Source organism: Pristiophorus japonicus, chromosome 18, assembly GCF_044704955.1.
Source record: "Pristiophorus japonicus isolate sPriJap1 chromosome 18, sPriJap1.hap1, whole genome shotgun sequence".
NCBI classification, from domain to species: Eukaryota; Metazoa; Chordata; class Chondrichthyes; family Pristiophoridae; genus Pristiophorus; species Pristiophorus japonicus.
In genome coordinates, this window is record NC_091994.1 from 47,102,211 (window position 1) to 47,122,108 (window position 19,898).

The 19,898-nt window shown below is 45.0% G+C and overlaps 1 protein-coding gene across 4 annotated transcripts in view; it reads right to left on the reverse strand.

Annotated features, from left to right (window-relative positions):
- Positions 1–18,600, reverse strand: part of kdm4b (lysine (K)-specific demethylase 4B) — a 555,684-nt gene extending 537,084 nt beyond the window's left edge. For all 4 annotated transcript variants that reach the window (XM_070859945.1, XM_070859943.1, XM_070859944.1 and 1 more), the window contains exon 1: positions 18,486–18,600. The gene's annotated coding sequence lies outside the window, so the exon portion shown is untranslated. The remainder of the gene's footprint in view (positions 1–18,485) is intronic.
- Between the last annotated feature and the right edge of the window lie 1,298 nt (positions 18,601–19,898).

The window sequence follows — 19,898 nt, forward strand, 5'->3', positions numbered from 1 at the left end:
AAATAGCAGAGGCCTTGACCATCATTTTCCTCTTTGTATCTGGGCATGGTGCCAGAGGATTGGAGAGCTGCTAATGTGGGGTACCCTTGTTTAAGAAGGGAGAAAGGGACAGGCAGAGTAATTACAGGCCTGTCAGCGGTGGGAGAATTACTGGAAAAAAATCCTGAAAGACAGGATAAATCTGCATTTGGAAAGACAAGGATTAATTAGGGTCAGTCAGCACGGATTTGTTAAGAGAAGATCGTGTTTGACTAACCGGATTGAATTTTTTGAGGAGGTAACCAGGAGGGTCGATGAGGGTAGTATATATGAACTTTAGCAAGGCTTTTGATAAGGTCCCACATGGTAGACTGGTCATGATGGTTAAAGCCCATGGCAAAGTGGCAAGTTGGATCCAAAACTGGCTTGGAGGTAGAAAGCAAAGGGTAATGATTGATTGATGGATGTGTGTGTGACTGGAAGGATGTTTCCAGTGGGGTTCTGCAGGGCTCAGTACTGGGTCCCTTGCTTCAATTTAATTCAGAGAAGTGCAAGGTGATGCACTTTGGGAGGGCTAATAAGGAAAGGGTATACACATTAGGCGTAGGCCACTTAATAGTGTAGATAAACAAAGGGACCTTGGAGTGCTTGTCCACAGATCCCTGAAAGTAGCAGGCCAGGTGGATAAGGTGGTTAAGAAGGCATACGGAATGCTTGCCTTTATTGGCCGAGGCAGAGAATAAGAGCAGGGAGGTTATGCTTAAATTATATAATACTTTGGTTAGGCCACAGCTGGAGTACTATATGCAGTTCTGGTCGCCGTATTATAGGAAGGACGTGATTGCACTAGAGAGGGTGCAGAGGGGATTTACTAGGATGCTGCCTGAAATGGAGAATCTCAGTTATGAGGACAGATTGGATAGGCTGGGTTTGTTCTCACTGGAACAGAGGAGGTTGAGAAGAGACCTCATTGAGGTGTACAAAATATTGAGGGGCCTGGACATAGTGGATAGTAAGGGCCAATTTTCATTAGTGGAGGGGTCTATAATGAGGGGTTTTAAGGTGGTTGGTGGAAGGTTTAGACGGGATTTGAGGGGGGGGGGGGGGTAGCTTCTTTATGCAGAGGGTTGTGGGGATCTGGAACTCACTGCCTGGAAGAGTGGTGGATGCAGAAACCCCCACCACTTTTAAGAGATATTTGGATGGGCACTTAAAGTGTAGTAACCTGCAGGGTTACGGACCTAGAGCTGGTAATTGGGATTAGACTGGATGACCTTTTGTTGGACGGAGCAGATATAATGATAAGTACTACAGGGAATAGAATACGGCCAGTGTGATCCCCTAGACTAGTTTCGATTGCCTGGATGGGTCGGAGAGGAATTTTCCCAGATTTTTTCTCCCTAAATTGACCTGGGTTTTTAATCTGGTTTTTGCCTCTCCCAGGAGATCGCATGGCTCCGGTTGGAGTGGTGTGTAGAATGTTTCAGTATAAGGGGTGTCGCAGTTGTGTGAGGCGAACTGGTTGGGCTAGGTGCTCTTTGCCTTTCCGTCATTGTTCATTGGTTTATATGTAACCTTCAGGGCTGCTGACCAAGGGCCGTGCGGCTCTTTGTCGGCCGGTGCAGACACGATGGGCCAAAATGGCCTTCTTCTGCGCTGTAAATTTCTATATCTTTTAATCTAATTTTCAAATCTACCTTAACCAAAACAAAAAACTGTCTCAAATGCATTCATGAACTCGTCCTCCAAGTTACTTTTGCCAATTTAGTTTGCCCAGTTTATAAGATGATTGAAGTCCCCAATAATTATTGTATTACCCTTGTTACACCCCTAATTTCCTAATATACATCAAAACAGAGGCTTTTGGTGGTGCTGCCCACCAATGTTCCCTCAAATTGTTTTTGGCTGCATGGGATTTTACAGTTTTGTGCATGCATGAACATTAACCTTGGAAAAGCCAGTCCTGGGCTGCATGGGACTGGCAGAGAGCTGCGCAACCGCCCAGCTTATAGGGAACGTTGCTTCCAATACATACTTGGGCAAAAAAGGTTTATTGGATGATAGAAACAAAATAATAGTTGCTTACGAAAATACATTGAGTGACAAGAAGATATAAACAAGAAAAACCAGAGATAAAACCAAGCCAACAATAAAAAAAACATCCAACTATAGGATAAAATAGTATAATATACAGTAATATTCATCTCTCTCTGTGGTGAAACCCATTTAGAAATAACATTACTAGAATGGCACGTTTCGGCCCCATTTCTACTCTAAAACATTCGCTTCCACAATGAAACACCGCAGCTGTAATTAATGGAATTTGAAATCAATATGGTGCTTAAATTATCCACATCACACATCTGAATTCTGAAATAATATTCACAGCAGAAATAAAGCTTCCTGGATAAATTACATTATAATTCTTCTTGTTGACATTTAATTTAAATCCTTGCCTACAGGAGTCTTCACTATAGCAGGCAAACATCTCTAGTGAAAGCCACCCACAGAACTATAAGGAATGTAAAGCACCCAGGTGCTTCAAAAGCATAGGGCCAACAGAATGCTTAATTATAGAATACATAGCTCACACAGGAAGCCTTCAAGAACTGCCTTGTGACTTCCTTTCTTATCAAGTACATGTTTTAACACACAGCTATCCAATTCGGCTTCCTCTGCATAGCTCAAACAAATCTTTTTTAAAACCTGGATATTGTGAATTTCAAAAACATGACAAAGAAGAAAAATTAGTGTGAAAAAATAAAAGTCTCCTCGATGGACTGACGTGCAGACTAATGTACAACTAAGCTATACAGATCAGGAAGGTCACCAGATTTGATCCTGAGTCCATACTAGCTTAGGTGAGCTCAGATGGAACAGCAATTAGGGTGATAGAAATGGTCTCCGTCTCCTGCCCGAAGGAGGGCAGAGATGGGAAAAAAACAGCCAAGGTTCCTGTTCCTGATCTTTATTCAGAAGTGATAGGATCAGGCTCAGCTATGATGCCCCCCATGGTCAAACACCCTGACTAAAGCCAATGTCTCGACTCATAGCTGAGCAGGGATATGGACAAGAAACCAGAGAGCTGCCACTATATCTCAATTCATACCCCAGCAAAAGTCAGCACGTTCAAGAGAGGGGGGAAAATTGAGGTGAAAAAATTAAAACCAGGGCAATCGGGGTACAGGATACTATAGTTTCATTTATATTGACAGCATTCTTGGGACAAAACCCTCTCAATACAGGAATTGTCCCCTTGGATTTGAAATTTGCCAGTGTCACTCCACTATTTAAGAAGGGCAAGAGAGATAAATTAGATAACTATAGGCCAATTAATCTAACATCTGTTGTGGGGAAGTTACTAGAATCTATTAGGGACAGAGTTACTGAGCACGGACAAACAAACTGATCAGAAAGAGGCAGCATGGTTTTGTAATGAGCAAGTCATGTCTAACTAACAGTGCTGAATTCTTTGAAGAGGTAGCTAATGATAGATATGGGGGTGCCGATGGGTGTCGTTTACAAGGACTTCAAGGCGGCATTCAATAAAGTTCCATACAAGAGACCTGTTAACAAAAATATGAGCTCATGGAATTGGAGGCAACCTATTGACATGGGTCCATAGTGTCAGCCAGTCACTCAGCTACTCAGTTGGCAGCACCCTTGCCCGAGTCAGAAGTTTGTGGGTTCAAGTCCCACTTGAGCACAAAAATCTAGGTTGACACTCAGCAGTTCTGAGGGCTTCTGCAGGCACGATCAGAGGTACCATCAAACCAAGGCCGTCTGCTCTCTCAGGTGGACGTAAAAGATCACATGGCACTATTTCAAAGCAGAGCAGGGGAGTTATCCCTGGTGTCCTGTCCAATATTTATCACTCAATCAACATCACTAAAAACAGATTATCTGGTCATTATCACATTGCTGTTTGTGGGAGCTTGCTGTGCGCAAATTGGCTGCCACGTTTCCTACACTACAGCAGTGACTAAACTTCAAAAGTACTTAATTGACTATAGCGCCTTTCACGTCCAGTGGTTGTGAAAGGTGCTATATAAATGCAAGTCTTTCTTTTTTTTTTTAATTGAGTGAGCAAAACTGTGGCAGATAGAATTCAATGTGAGAAAGTGTGAGGTCATCCACTTTGGACCCAAGAAATATCGAGTGGAATATTTTCTAAATATCAAGAAGCTAGGAACTGTGGAGGAGCAGAGATATTAGGGGTCAAAATACAGAAATCACTAAAAGCTAATGAACAGGTACAAAAAAAAAATTTAAAAAGCTAAAGGAATGTTGGCTTTTATCTCAAGGGGACTGGAATTCAAAGGGGTGGCTGTTATGTTCCAGTTATACAAAGCTCTGTGTGCATTCAGTGCAGGACACTGCATCTCAGGAAGGATATATTGGCCTTGGAGATGCAGCAGCGCAGATTCACCATAATAAAGTGCAACATCCCCACTGACACCTGGGAGTCCCTGGCCAAAGACCTCCCTAAGTGGAGGAAGTGCATCCGGGAGGGCGCTGAGCTCCTTGAGTCTCGTCGCGAGTGTATGCAGAAATCCAGCGCAGGCAGCGGAAAGAGCGTGCGGCAAACCAGTCCCACCCACCCCTTCCCTCAATGACTATCTGTCCCACCTGTGACAGAGACTGTGGTTCTTGTATTGGACTGTACAGCCACCTAAGAACTCATGTTAAGAGTGGAAGCAAGTCTTCCTCGATTCTGAGGGACTGCCTATGATGATGATGATGATGACTGGGGCTAAAAGGGTTAAATTATGAGGGCAGGTTGCATAGACTAGTCTTGTATTCCCCAGAGTATAGAAGATTAAGGGGTGATCTAATTGAGGTGCTCAAGTTGATAGGGTAGATAGAAAGAAACTAACTCCTCTGGTACACAAGGGGGCGTAACTTTAAAATTAGAACTAGGCCATTCATGAGTGATGTCAAGTAGCACTTCTTCACACAAGGGGTAATAGAAATCTATAACTCTCTCTCCCAAAAAGCTGTTGAGGCTAGGACAGTTGAAAATTTTAAATCCGAGACTGAAGGACTTTTGTTACGCAAGGATATTAAGGGTTACAGAACCAAGGCGGGTAGATGGATTAAGATACAGATCAGCCATGATCTTACTGAATGGTTTAACAGGCTCGAGTGGTTGAATGGTCGATATGTAAAACATGCTAATATATCGGTTTACAATTCATGGAAGCTTTTACAACCTGTCATTATACACGAGAGCTATCCCTAGTTGGTTCATATTTATAAATAAAATGAGATGAAACAACATGGATCAGCATGGAAAATAATCAACGTTGTTTTTTTGTTGTCTTAAATAAACGAGTCCCTGCTACATGTAATCTAAAATAGTCTTCAGAAATAGGATTTTTATAAATATCAATTCAACTTTCCTCATCTGCAATTTTCTCCCTTACCAATCCTTACCCAAAGATGGTCTACAGTTTCATGGCTACAGTAGTTTGATGAATTGGCCCATTTATCTCATGCAAACGTATGACAGCAAGTTTCTGGGGGATATTCATGGCAGAATGACAGCCGAGCGAGATTATGGGTTCAGATCTACATGCATATGCTACTACAGTTTACTGGATGCCCAGGAGATGAGAATCTAGTCAATTTTATCCTTTCCCATCCAAGATGAGGCCAACTATAGGCATCTCCCACCCCAGCACAGATCACTCAGCACGGACTGAGGATCAAACCTGGGGTTGTTCTGTCTTTGTTCCCGTTCCTGAAAGCTAGCTAATAATTTCAGCTGGAATGAACGCACAAGTCTGGAGATTGGCGAGGTCACAACTCAATAAGAGATATGTTGTCTTTATTGAGAAAATATCCTACCAATTCTCTAGGCTCACAAAGGAAGAATGGTGATTTTGGCAAAGCATCGGTCAGCCTCTGAAACATTACACACTTGAATCACAGCCTTCACAGGGTTACAGGGAGTTAAATGGTGCAGGACATATATACTAATGTCACTCCTTTAGATACTGCAATATCGATTTTTCTCACCCCCTCCTTCCTGATGGCACTGAGCCCTTCACTGGGATATGGTTCCACAGCTGGGGTCATCCTCTGTTACCTCACCTACGTGCCCATCATTCATCTGATAGCCTTGAAATTGAGTACACAGGCTATCCGACTATAGAGGCCATCACATAACCCAAACTTCATAAACATATACTTCCAGCAGGAATCATTGATTTTTTTTTTCTTTTCCTAATTTACAGACACTATGCACAATAGCACCCCTACTGCTGCCAGACTGAGACCAACTAATTCAGCACATGACAAAGATCACGTCATTCTGATCTTTATGTCTCGGAGGTGGAAACTTTACTTCTGAGCCATCAAGACAGTGTAGAGGACACTAACAATATCCCAACAGTGGATAATCAAGGGGCTATAGGAGGGGAGGAACTTAACAATCACAATCACTACGGAGGTGGTACTCAGTAAGATAATAGGACTAAAGACGGCTAAGTCCCCTGGACCTAATGGTTTGCACCCTAAGGTTTTAAGAGAAGTAGTGGCAGGAATAGTGGATGCATTGGTTGTAATTTACCAAAATTACCTGGATTCTGGGGGAGTCCCAGCAGATTGGAAAACTGCATATGTAACACCACTATTTAAAAAAGGCAGACAAAAAGCAGGAAACTATAGACCAGTTAGCCTAACATCTGTGGTTGGGAAAATATTGGAGTCCATTATTAAAGAAGCAGTAGCAGGACATTTGGTAAAGCAAAATTCGGTCAGGCAGAGTCAGCATGGATTTATGAAGGGGAAATCATGTTTGACAGATTTGCTGGAATTCTTTGAGGATGTAACGAACAGGGTGGATAAAGGGGAACCAGTGGATGTGGTGTATTTGGACTTCCAGAAGGCATTTGACAAGATGCCACATAAAAGTTCACAGGGTTGGGGGTAATATATTAGCATGGATAGAGGATTGGCTAAATAACAGAAAACAGAGTCAGGATAAACGGTTCATTCTCGGGTTGCCATCAGTAACTAGTGGGTGACGCAGGGATTAGTGCTGGGACTCCAACTATTTACAATCTATATTCACGACTTGGAAGAAAGGACCGAGTGTAACGTAGCCAAGTTTGCTGATGATACAAAGATGGGAGGAAAAGCAATGTGTGAAGAGGACACAACAAATCTGCAAAAGGACATAGACAGGCTAGATGAGTGGGCAAAAATTTGGCAGATGGAGTATAATATTGGAAAGTGTGAGGTCATGCATTTTGGCAGAAAAAAAATCAAAGAGCAAGTTATTATTTAAATGGAGAAAGATTGCAAATTGCTGCAGTACAGCGGGACCTGGTGGTACTTGTGCATGAAACACAAAAGGTTAGTATGCAGGTACAGCAAGTGATCAGGGAGGCAATGGAATCTTGGCCTTTATTACAAAGGGGATGGAGTATAAAAGCAGGGAAGTCTTGCTACAATTATACAGGGTATTGGTGAGGCCAGGCCTGGAATACTGTTTGGAGTTTTGGTTTCCATATTTATGAAAGGATATACTTGCTTTGGAGGCAGTTCAGAGAAGGTTCACAAGGTGGATTCCAGAGATGAGGAAAGGTTGAGGAGGTTGGGCCTCTATTCATTGGAATTCAAAAGAATGAGAGGTGATCTTATCGAAACGTATAAGATTATGAGGGGGCTTGACAAGGTGGATGCAGAGAGGATTTTTCCACTGATAGGAGAGACTAGAACTAGGGGGTATAATCTTAGAATAAGGGGCCGCCCATTTAAAACTGAGATGAGGAGAAATTTCTTCTCTCACAGGGTTGTAAATCTGTAGAATTCGCTGCCTCAGAGAGCTGTGGAAGACGGGACATTGAATAAATTTAAGACAGAGATAGACAGTTTCTTAACCGATAAGGAATTAAGGGGTTATGGGGAGCGGGCAGTGAAGTGGACCTGAATCCATGATCGGATCAGCCATGATCGTATTAAATGGCGGAGCAGGCTCGAGGGGCGTTATGGCCTACTCCTGTTCTTATTTCTTATGTACCAATATTTCTTGTGACTATCTAGACTGAAAGATTCTTTCTCCTCGCCAATTCCATTTTTTTTTGCTTAAAAATACTGACAGTTGTTAACCTCAGTCTGTGAAAACATCGCTGAACATGCAACTTCAGTACCCCATTCCTGCTTTCTCGCCATACCCCTTGATCCCCCTAGTAGTAAGGACTACATCTAACTCCTTTTTGAATATATTTAGTGAATTGGCCTCAACAACTTTCTGTGGTAGAGAATTCCACAGGTTCACCACTCTCTGGGTGAAGAAGTTTCTCCTCATCTCGGTCCTAAATAGCTTACCCCTTATCCTTGGACTGTGACCCCTGGTTCTGGACTTCCCCAACATTAATAAGAAATTAAGAATTAGGAACAGGAGTAGGCCATCTAGCCTGCTCCGCCACCCAACAAGATCATGGCTGATCTGGCCGTGGACTCGGCTCCACTTACCCGCCCGCTCCCCATAACCCTTAATTCCCTTATTGGTTAAAAAAATCTATCTATCTGTGATTTGAATATATTCAATGAGCTAGCCTCAACTGCTTCCTTGGGCAGAGAATTCCACAGATTCACAACCCTCTGGGAGAAGAAATTCCTTCTCAACTCGGCTCCCCCGTATTTTGAGGCTGTGCCCCCTAGTTCTAGTCTCCCCGACCAGTGGAAACAACCTCTCTGCCTCTATCCTGTCTATCCCCTTCATTATTTTAAATGTTTCTATAAGATCACCCCTCATCCTTCTCAACTCCAACGAGTAAAGACCCAGTCTACTCAATCTATCATCATAAGGTAACCCCCTCATCTCCGGAATCAGCCTCGTGAATCGTCTCTGTACCCCTTCCAAAGCTAGTATATCCTTCCTTAAGTAAGGTAACGAAAACTGCACGCAATACTCCAGGTGCTGCCTCACCAATACCCTGTACAGTTGCAGTAGGACCTCCCTGCTTTTGTACTCCATCCCTCTCGCAATGAAGGCCAACATTCCATTCGCCTTCCTGATTACCTGCTGCACCTGCAAATTAACTTTTTGGGATTCATGCACAAGGACGAGAGGTGGGCACCGGAGGGACTGGAGTGCATCATCACGCCCGGCAACCAAATTTTAATTTGATTTTACGTTTTAAAGTTTAATTTGTTTTAATTGCCGGTGCTTTTAGTGTCCCCCTCTCCTTTTATAGGGGGCACTGGAAAAAGGAAAAATTTGATTTTAGTGCCCAAAACAAAAAAAAAAACAAACAAAAAAAAAAGGGCCTTGTAAATGTCTTGTGTGTGTCATCCAGGTCGGGTGGCACGGATACATGTTTTATGTTTTGCAGGTTAACTCAAAAGAGTTTCATGCACAAGGACGAGAGGTGGGCACCGGAGGGACTGGAGTGCATCATCATGCCCGGCAACCAAATTTTAATTTGATTTTACGTTTTAAAGTTTAATTTGTTTTAATTGCCGGTGCTTTTAGTGTCCCCCTCTCCTTTTATAGGGGGCACTGGAAAAAAGGAAAAATTTGATTTTAGTGCCCAAAAAAAAAACCACAAAAAAAAAAAAAAAAAAAAGGGCCTTGTAAATGTCTTGTGTGTGTCATCCAGGTCGGGTGGCACGGATACATGTTTTATGTTTTGCAGGTTAACTCAAAAGAGTTTCATGCACAAGGAAGGCGTTCGACAGGGTGGATCACGACTATCTGCTCGGAACTCTGCGCGCTTTCGGGTTCGGGACGCATTTCGTCGCCCGGATCCGACTTTTGTACGCCGCCGCGGAGTGTCTGATTAAGGTTAACGGGTCCTTGACGGCGCCCCTTCGCTTTAGGAGAGGGGTGCGCCAGGGATGCCCCATGTCCGGCCAGTTATACGCCGTTTGCGTGGAGCCTTTCCTGCGCCTCTTGCGGACGAGGTTGACGGGACTGGCTCTGCAAGGGCCGGGCGTGGAGGTCGTCCTCTCGGCTTACGCCGATGACGTGCTCCTCGCGGTAGAGGATCCCGCTGACCTGCGGAGGATGCGTGAGTGCCAGGAGATTTACTCGGCCGCGTCCTCCGCCAGGATCAACTGGGAGAAATGTTCCGGACTCCTGGTGGGTCAGTGGCGGGTGGACTCCCTGCCGGAGGAGCTCAGGCCTTTTGCCTGGAGCACGACCCATCTCCTCTATCTGGGAATCTACCTTAGCCCTGACGAGGGAGCCTGGCCGGCGAACTGGCAGGAGCTGGAGGCCAAGGTCGCCGCTCGCCTAGGGCGCTGGACAGGACTGCTCCGAGTGCTGTCCTACAGGGGTCGAGCGCTAGTCATAAACCAGCTGGTGGCCGCAATGTTGTGGTACCGGCTGGTCACTTTGACCCCTCCCCCTGCGTTTGTCGCCAAGATACAGAAGAAGCTGGTGGACTTCTTCTGGAACAACAGGAAGCACTGGGTCTCTGCCGCGGTCCTGAGTCTCCCGCTTGAGGAGGGCGGTCAGTCGTTGGTGTGCGTCAGCGCCCAGCTCGCGACTTTCCGTCTTCAGACCCTGCAGAGATACCTTTACGTCGAGCCCCCTCCTAGGTGGTGTGCTCTGGCGAGGTATTTCTTCCGCCAGCAGCACGACCTCAATTATGACACGCAGCTCCTGTTTGTGAACTTGGGGGGTGCCAGGACCGCCCTCCGGGAGCTGCCTGTCTTTTACAGGGAACTCATCAGGGTCTGGAACAAAGTCTCCACCAAGCGCAGCTCTCCGCCGGATGGAGTGGCGGCCGTCCTGCAGGAGCTGCTGCTCGGGAATCCGTACCTCCACGGCCGAGGTTTCATGTGGCGGTCGGAAGAGAGGGCTGTGGCTGGTGAGGTGACCAGGGTCAGGGACCTGCTCGATGGCGGAGGAGCGGGCTGGATGGCGCCAGACACGCTGGCGCGGCGCCTAAACTCTGCCAACGTCCGCCACGCGGCCGATGCCATCGAGTCGCTAAAAACAGCTCTGGGCCCTGACTCCGTTAGGTGCATCGAGGAGGCTCAAGCACGTGGGGAGATCCCGTCCGAACTGACCCCCGTCCGGACGGAATTCCTCATCGGCGCCAAACCCCGGAACCTCCCTCGGGGGCCGGCGCCTCACAACTTGAGCCGCCTCGGGGAAATCCCCTCCGTGCCTTTCAGTTCCGCGCGGAGGGGTTTCCTGTACGGGCTGCTCCTGCGCACCCTCAACTTTGCCATCCTCGCCGGCCGTCCGGACACGCCATGGCGTACCATCTTGCCGTCCGGAGGAGGCGGGGGTCCCCGATGGAGGGCACTCTACGCAGGGGTCCTCCCACTATTCATCGGGGACTTGGCCTGGAGGGTGGTGCACGGAGCAGTGCCGTGCAACAAATTTTTAAGCCGGTTCACGGACTCCCAGGCCGCCTGCAATTTCTGCGGTCTGGAGGAGTCCGTGTTCCATGTTTTTATTGAGTGCACGAGGTTGCAGCCCCTGTTCCATTATTTGAAGGGGCTGCTCCTGAAATTCTGGCTGCACTTCAGTCCCACTCTCCTGATCTTTGGGCACCCTGTGCGGAGGGGAGCGGGTAGGTCCGAAGGCCTCCTCGTAGGACTGCTCCTGGGCACGGCCAAGGGTGCCATCAGCCGGTCCAGGCAGCGGGCGGTCGAGGGGGTCGTTCAACCTGACTGCCTGCTCTCTTCCGCTCTTACATCCGGTCCAGGGTGTCCTTGGAGATGGAGCACGCGGTGTCCACCGGTACGCTCGCGGCCTTCCGCGAGAGGTGGGCACCGGAGGGACTGGAGTGCATCATCACGCCCGGCAACCAAATTTTAATTTGATTTTACGTTTTAAAGTTTAATTTGTTTTCATTGCCGGTGCTTTTAGTGTCCCCCTTCCCTTTTATAGGGGGCACTGGGGAAAATTGTGAATTTAGTGCCCAAAAAAAAACAGAAAAAAAAAAAGGGGAAAAAAAAGGGCCTTGTAAATGTCTGGAGTGTCACCCAGGTCGGGTGGCACAGTTTAATGTTTTATGTTTTGCAGGTGAACTCCAAAAAGAGTTTCATGCACAAGGACCCCCAGGTCCCTCTGCACCACAGCATGTTGTAATTTCTCCCTATTCAAATAATATTCCCTTTTCCTGTTTCCCCTCCCCCCCCCCAAGGTGGATGACCTCACATTTTCCGACATTGTATTCCATCTGCCAACCTTAGCCCATTCGCTTAACCTATCCAAATCTCTTTGCAGCCTCTCTGTGTCCTCTACACAACCCGCTTTCCCACTAATCTTTGTGTCATCTGCAAATTTTGTTACACTACACTCTGTCCCCTCTTCCAGGTCATCTATGTATATTGTAAACAGTTGTGGTCCCAGCACCGATCCCTGTGGCACACCACTAACCACCGATTTCCAACCCGAAAAGTACCCATTTATCCCGACTCTCTGCTTTCTGTTAGCCAGCCAATTCTCGATCCATGCTAATACATTTCCTCTGACTCCGCGTACCTTTATCTTCTGCAGTAACCTTTAGTGTGGCACCTTATCGAATGCCTTTTGGAAATCTAAATACACCACATCCATCGGTACACCTCTATCCACCATGCTCGTTATATCCTCAAAGAATTCCAGTAAATTAGTTACACATGATTTCCCCTTTATGAATCCATGTTGCGTCTGCTTGATTGCAGTATTCCTATCTAGATGTCCCGTTATTTCTTCCTTAATGATAGCTTCAAGCATTTTCCCCACTACAGATGTTAAACTAACCGGCCTATAGTTACCTGCCTTTTGTCTGCCCCCTTTTTTAAACAGAGGCGTTACATTAGCTGCTTTCCAATCCGATGGCACCTCCCCAGAGTCCAGAGAATTTTAGTAGATTATAACGAATGCATCTGCTATAACTTCCGCCATCTCTTTTAATACCCTGGGATGCATTTCATCAGGACCAGGGGACTTGTCTACCTTGAGTCCCATTAGCCTGTCCAGCACTACCCCCCTAATGATAGTGATTGTCTCAAGGTCCTCCCTTCCCACATTCCCGTGACCAGCAATTTTTGGCATGGTTTGTGTCTTCCACTGTGAAGACCGAAGCAAAATAATTGTTTAAGGTCTCAGCCATTTCCACATTTCCCATTATTAAATCCCCTTTCTCATCTTCTAAGGGACCAACATTTACTTTAGTCACTCTTTTCCATTTTATATAATCGGTAAAAGCTTTTACTATCTGTTTTCATGTTTTGCACAAGTTTACATTCATAATCTATCTTCCCCTTCTTTATTGCTTTCTTAGTCATTCTTTGCTGTCGTTTAAAATTTTCCCAATCTTCTAGTTTCCCACTAACATTGGCCACCTTATACGCATTGGTTTTTAATTTGATACTCTCCTTTATTTCCTTGGTTATCCACGGCTGGTTATCCCTTCTCTTACCGCCCTTCTTTTTCACTGGAATATATTTTTGTTGAGCACCATGAAAGAGCTCCTTAAAAGTCCTCCACTGTTCCTCAATTGTGCTACATTTGATAACAGCCAAATTTGTGTTTCAGGTGCTGCCCTCCTTCAGAATAGTTCTGACGTGGCCCCACTGCTGCTCTCCAGCATTTTCTGTTTTTGTTTCAGATTTTCAACATCTGCATTACAAACCACATTCTGTTTTGCAGCTCGCACATTTCAATATGTTAATTAACTTATTCCAGATATCGAGTCAATTGTTGTTACAGAATTAAGGACGATGGCTCAGCGAGTTTCTCTAATGACTAGCCGAACTGTACAGAAAGCTCCCAGGCTCAGTCCCTAGTCTGTGTTCAGCTAATTTACTTTAACCAGAACAGCAACAGGGGTGTGACGATGGGCTTTAGCACCCTAGATTAGGGAGGAAAAATGAAACCAGCTTTTAACAACTCCCATGTGGGAAAGATAAGCTCAACTGTGGTGCCTTCTCGTGATTAAGCCGTACAATTCTCGCTGTCAAAACTTCCACAACTGGGTGAGATACTGGAGCGTACGTAACACTTGGGAAACCACAACCCTGCAAGGAATCAATGACTTCATTGGGGGAAAAGGATAAAATTGGCACAAAAGGGACTGAAAAGAGCTGCCTCCTGGCGTGATACTAAATGTTGGGACCTTAATGATTCCCTGGTTTTCAATTATGCAAAATTATCTAAATTAAAAATTGAAATAAAAATGTTTTTATGTAGGTTAAATCAAGGCAGCATTTCACATTTAAATTCAGCATCAAATTTATATTCTTAATGGAATTACATACCTATAGTATTTATGATTTTAGAATTGGTTGATCCAGATTTTTAGCAGAAGGCAAATAATCTTCTCTGCATAAAACTGATAAGTATCTGGGTAAGAACCAACTGGAACTGCAGTTCTTTAACAGATAAGATGGAGCACATGCCACCGTCGACATCTAGTATAAACCAGCTGAGCCAGTTTTGACCTAGTGACCCACAAACATTAGTGTGCCGTTCATAACTTTCACAACAAAAAACACTATATATAATAAAGCTTGTAAAAATCACCCCTAAAAATAAATTTTACAAACAAAACTACAATACAGGTACTTAACAATATTAAAGTAAAAGTATCAGCCTCCAGTCCATTGCAAAGCATTGTACATAGATAACGAACACAATCAAAACACAACTGGGGGAAATCCCTCCAGAACAGAAAACCAGACTGAGGAATATCTGCAAATGTATCAAAACAAAATGCCTCAAGCATCACTAACTTTCTATCAGATTTCAGGAGATTAAATCTTTTCCACTGAAGTTTCACTGCATCAAAGAGATCAAAACTGAGAAAATCTCGAAAGGTTATGCACAAATGAGAGAAAAATAGTACATATTTTTCAGATTGGGACCAGCCTGATAGACTACAAACATCTTTTCCAGACCTGTACATTCTTATGTTCAAAACATTTTAAACATTGGGAAGACCAACGTCATTGTCTTCATCTACCCTCCGCCCCTGCCACCTCTTCCCACGCAAACTCCATTCCCTCGCCATCAATTCCATCCCCCTCTCTCAAGTGGAAGTACACTATTCGCAACCTTATCTATTTGACCCCAAGCTAAGCTTCCGATGCCCTAACCTCTCCATCCCAAGGACTGCCTACATTCACCTCCATTACATCGCCTGTCTCTGCTCCTGCCTCAGCCCATATCTGCTGAAACACTCTTCCATCCACCTCCAGACTTGATTATTCTAATGCTTTCCTGGCCGGTCTCGCATCCTCCATAAACTTAAGCTCATTCAAAGCTCTGCTGCTGTAACCTAACACGCACCACTCTTTTAAGGAAAACATAATAAATTAAATCAAGTGCCCCCCGATCTGGGGGACACTCCAAACACTTTTCACGTGCCCTTTTTTTTTTTTGGTGATTTTTGTTTTTTTGGGGGGGTTTTTTGGGCACTAAAATCATAGTTTTTTTTCCAAGTGCCCCCTATAAAAGGGAAGGGGGACACTAAAACCAGCATTTAAAATAAATTAGACTTTAAAACAAATAAAATCAAATTAAAATTTGGTTGCTGGGGGTAATAATGCACTCCAGTCCCTCCAGTGCCCACCTCTCGGGGAAGGCCACGAGCGTACCAGTGGACACCCTGGCCCGGATGTAGGCGCGGAAGAGAGGCAGGCAGTCAGGCTGGACGACCCCCTCGACCGGCTGATGGCACCCTTGGCCGTGCCCAGGAGCAGTCCTACGAGGAGGCCCTCGGACCTACCCGTTTTTTTTTGTCTCGTTCACCCATCACACCTGTGCTCACTGATTTACATTGGCTCCTGGTCCCTCAATGCCTCAAATTTAAAATTTTCATGTTTAAATACCTTCATGGCTTCTCTCCTCCCTATTTCTGTAACTACCTCCAGGCCTACAACTCTCCCAGGAACTCTGCGTTCCTCTAACTCTGGCTTTTTAGGCATTCCCTGCTTCCTTCCTACCACCATAGACAACTTCAGGCATCTAGGCTCTAATCTCTGGAATTCTTTCCCGAAATCTCTTCTTGTGATTGGAGAACATTACACTGAGTTAAGCCCGGCCCTGAGCCAAACTCCACAGATCAGAATCTTCAGCAAGCGTCATGGATAACAATCCGAAATGGGAACCATGGCTGGTTTCCCCCTTCCCTAACCCTTAGATGTGAAGTCAATTGCAGCAGCCCTACCACTGTCACCACAGAGGAGATCAACTCACTGCTGAGCACCACATCAAGGAAACTAAGTGACCATTTCTAATCAACAGTTTTAAATCCATACTATCAAGTCTGTAAAGCTGCTAACAGCTTTGGTGGCTAAAACCTTGCATTCAGAATTGCAGCATTTTTTATACAATGAGCAAAGAATAAAGGACACTTGTTATATAGACACAAAAATCAAGGATAGAGCTGTATTGTATCATTATGGGTCATGTATTTCCTGATAACAACCTAAATTTATTATCTAGAGATTACGTTAGTCAGCCAGCCAATTGCAATGACACTAGGAGACCTTACCTAATTACCACTAGAATACAAAGGGTACTCAGAAGCTGGGGTGGGGGAGGGCAGCAGAATACAGCGAGACACAAAAAAAAGCACTTTGTATTGAAATTATTTGGCGCAGTCAACACTGCCGGTCCCCGGTCCCCCCACACCCACCAACTATCTTTCTTCTCTTTCCTCCCCATTGGTTTACCCATAATATCCACATCAGAGAGGAAAAATAGGCAACTGATACCAGTCATTAAAACCCTCCTTCCAATTTTCTTTTTGTGGCTGCTGTACTGCATCGCCCCACAGCAATAGACCGGAAACACTTTAGTGTGGGACACACAACCCTGTATCCCACTACTTTTAAATTGTAAATCACAACTGTCGTGCATACCAGCCACTGGTGCAATAAATCAAGTGTTACCACCAGGCTTACTAAGCATATTAGTATCAATATCGTACAGGGGAAAACAAATCAGTTAATACATTTTAATGTGCAAAGAGCCTTCTTGTATTATATTCTTAATTCATTGTGTCTCTTACCACTACCACACCCCAGAAATAAAGGGTTTAAAATGCTTGGAAAATATACTTGGAAAGATAAAACCAATATTTGCATTGCTGGGCATTTTTCCACAGTTCAAGTGCACACAGCACAAACATTTCACACATGGTCATGATGTTGTATTGAAACCTTGGTGACAACAATGATCCCAAGATAGGCAACAATGACAGGAAAACAGTTTTAAAAATATTCCTTTTTATTAACATTCACATGTAATACTCAGTCCATTTTGTTTACCTTGCAGTACATCTTTCACATTGTTTTACACAGGTCAAATTGCAACATGTTCCTGCCATAACACATTAGCTCATGTTTTGTAAAGAAACCAACCTACGTTCCATTTGAACCACTTAGAGCCAGACTCCACGTCTGGAAAGTTATCCATTTGCAACTAACTCAGCAGAGCACAGTTGAGCTTGGGTCCTTTACTGGGAACACGACAACAGGCATGCATTTCACAGGCCAAGCCCACAAGTTTAACACTAAAGCTTACATCGATTGCACAACAATGCTGCTTTCATCTCATCAAAATTACCAATTTAACAAATTCTTCGTCTGGGACTTGCATTGCTCACTTCAATTGTTAATCTTTATTGACGGTGGAGGTCACCGTGCCACCACGCTCTTTTCTATCCTCCTACTTTTTTCAGCTTTTTGGCTCCTGCCTGAATCGTTGTAATCATGTAACGCATGACTGCCAGGAAAGGGCTCCATCAAATCACACCGGACAAAAGAAAATAAACGTTTATCGAGTTTCAACACTGGTTTACAAGTGCTAAGGAGCAAGACCCGCCTGATATTTTAGATTATCCTCCCAGGCCAGGAGTATGGAAACAAATTGTACCGCCTACCTCCAAGAAAAGTTAAAGACAAAAAAGAAAATATTGGAAATCTGACATGGGTCAGAAAATGCTGGGAATATACAGATCAATGTCAAGAGAGTATAAATTAAGACCAGTTAAGATTTAGGGTGTAAATCCTTCGTCCAATACCTTGGCATGGGCAAAGCTGGGAGAGGTTATCATTTTGAGTGTAGACCTTTCATGGACCCTCCAGAGCCATCCAAGGAAAACCCAACATTTTCCCTTTACAGCTGCTGATGGGCCTGATTTGCATTTCCAGCATTTTCTGGTTTTATCCCAAATTCCTGGATGACCGTGTGTTGATAATAGTAAATAATGAGGTAAAAAAAAGACAGATCTCCCTCCAACCAACCCAACACCACAATTAATAAAATGCAGATAATTATAGCAATGATGTGGGTGTGCAAGTTCCAAGCTGTTTGTTGGGGGTCTCCATTCCCTCCTACTGACAGTACGTGACACAGGCTCCACTGTCCTGGCTCTCACTGACCCACACACTCTCTGAGGGGGATCCTATTGCCACTCTCTCTAGGCCTAACCTCAGCCGGGCTCTCGCCCTCCCCCATCCTCGCAGGCGCATTAAAACCGCTTCGGCCACTCGCCTCACAACCCACCGTCGGTAGGCCTTTCCCGGCCGTTACTCACCCGCAGGGGGGCCAGCTGACCGCTCACTCCAGCAGCAAATGTTGGCGCAAGGGAAGTGGGGAGACCAGCACTGAAGCGCAAAAGACACTAAACGAAAACTCAAGAGTCAACCTAATCTGCCGACACCAAAGTTCCCGCCTCCGCCACCTTTCCCAATTGGTGAATGGATTTGATTGACAGGCAGGGCAAATCTGCCATTGGACAAACGGCCCGTCGATCTTGCTCAGGCGCCCGCCCACTCTGCGCAGGCGCTTCCGGCAGCAGGTTGGGTTGTGCGCGCGGAGGGTACGTGAGGAAAGCGACCGTTGCACGGCTGTCAAACCAGTCCGCCCCGTAAAAATAGCGCGGCGTCTCTCCCTGCCGGTCTCTTCAAACTCCAGCGATCTTTACCCAGCGCGGTTGTTTTAATGAATTACTTTTAATTATATTTATGCTTTTTTTTCACGGGGAAATGCTTGGCTATGTACCAAAAGAACGCAGGAGCACTTGCCCCGTGGCAATATATCATTCCGCCAAGATGAGCAAGGCCCCGCCCCTTGGCCTGCTGCGATTGGTGGAGGCGAGTCACTGCGGGCCAATGAAGAAGGGAGCAGTGATCACGGCCGATGCGATTGGTTCATCGTACGACCCATCATCCAACCCCAGAGCCACACCTTCAGGGCTTGACAGGTTAATGGAGCAGTTGGACATAGCCTGTGAGAGATGCACATGGAGCTTCATCATTAACCCTGCCAAGACTGTATTACCAACGCCTTCCATTGCCATCAATAGTTTATTTCAAACGAAATACCTTTGAATGGTTGCCATTTACCATTACATGTTGATCAACAATGCATTACAATCTCTTGTGAAGATGGCCTCAGGTTATCAATGCAAGAAGTAATTACTTTTTCTTTATACAAGGATAATTTTATGAAGAAAATGCTTTAATTGCAGTATACTATTTTTCCTATGAAAATTCGTTGCTCTTCCCTCATATTGAATTCTGGAGACAAATAAACATATATTTCGGGTTGAGATGTTAAGCAATCTGACTGCTCTCCCAGGTGGTCGTGAAAGATCCCATGGCACTATTGTACAACAGAACATTGGAATTTATCGCCAGTGACCTATTTGACCAAGTTGAGCTTCCAACCCCATATCCTCTCCATCACCAAGACTGCTTGTTTCCACCTCCATAACACTCCCATCTCTGGCTGTGCCTCAGCTCATCTGCTGCTGAAACCCTTATCCATGCCATTGGTACTTCTAGACTTGACTATTCCAATGCTCTTCTGTCCGACCTCCCAACTTGGAACCTCTCTAAATTTGAGCTCATTCAAAATGCTATTTCCCATATCCTCACTTGCACCAAGTACACTTCACCCATCATTCCTGTGCTTATAGATATATATTGATTCCCTGCCCAGCAAT